At 37.8% G+C, this 1,176-nt stretch overlaps 1 non-coding gene across 1 annotated transcript; it reads right to left on the bottom strand.

Moving 5' to 3' along the window:
• Positions 1-516: 516 nt before the first annotated feature.
• LOC124892312 lies at positions 517-712 on the bottom strand. The gene has a single exon (XR_007050182.1). It is a non-coding gene; the product is annotated as a U2 spliceosomal RNA (small nuclear RNA).
• Positions 713-1,176: the final 464 nt, after the last annotated feature.

The following is a 1,176-nucleotide window of genomic DNA, read 5'->3' on the forward strand; positions in this document are numbered from 1 at the left end:
AACTATCTTTCATCACTCAAGAAGATCATACAAGCAGATAGATACTGTCTTTCACCACACCATGTGAGACCTTTATTAAACAATCACACGGTCTAAGCTAAGGCATACATTCTCATGCTAAGTTCGAACAAAGTGCACTCAACAAATACCTACTTTTACATAATCTAGGAAAGATTTTCTTTTTAAGTTGACGTGAGTGGTTGTAACAAAAAAGGCATCAAGAAGAGATACTAACTACAACAACAATATACACTATGCAAACTACAGAAAGTAATACAGGCTACAGAAGAGATCATGTTACATGTCTAAGGAAGATATCATCTGATCCATAGCACAACAAAAACTGCATAATTAAGATTGCGAAAGAGTACGAAAAGTAGAGTTTACTCAACAAGGACCTTATAAGTTGAGTCATTCTCCAACAACTCCCGCTGCATGACATTAAAGCACTATAAAACTTTATTATTACAGTAACTTGGGCTGAGACAACAGACTACAAAAACGTTGAATAGTATTGGTGGGTGCGCCAGGACAAAGCTGTAGTGCAACGCTTAGGCGACGCTTGAAGGCCCAGGCAGCAAGCTACCTTGATGAGCCTTCCACCTCAAAAAATAGAGTTAATATCGTATGGACCTATGGCCCACATATCAGATATTAAACTGATAAGAACAGATACTACACTTGATCTTAGCCAAAAGGCCGAGAAAGGTATGCTTTTGAAATGCAATGGGCCTTTGCTTTTATATCAACTCTCTATTGTCTATTTCCAATCTTCCTCTGATGTGGAACTGGTGAACATAACAAAAGGAGCAAAGGCAAAAACATAGTTCTCCCAACATAAAGTTAGGAACAAACTAACAGAAGATAATCAGTGTCGGAGCCAAAAGTTTATATAAGAGGATTAGCGAGTTGGTTGGTATGATCGCCTTTCAATTACAACTGAACTAACTTTCACCACTTGAGAAACACAGCTCAAGCAGATAGATACTGAAAACAACCTGAAGAAGTTTCTATCAGAAAAACATTTGAGACCTTTATTATGCAATCACACGTTCTGGGCTAAGGTGCACAATCTTAGGTAGTCTTCCAGTTAACATCAAGATTTGTCTAGCGATCGATGAAATGGGTGAAAATTATGTGAGACTGAGGTTCGAAATCCTGTAGAAACAAAAGAGA

Source organism: Capsicum annuum, unplaced genomic scaffold, assembly GCF_002878395.1.
Source record: "Capsicum annuum cultivar UCD-10X-F1 unplaced genomic scaffold, UCD10Xv1.1 ctg45840, whole genome shotgun sequence".
Lineage (NCBI taxonomy): Eukaryota > Viridiplantae > Streptophyta > Magnoliopsida > Solanales > Solanaceae > Capsicum > Capsicum annuum.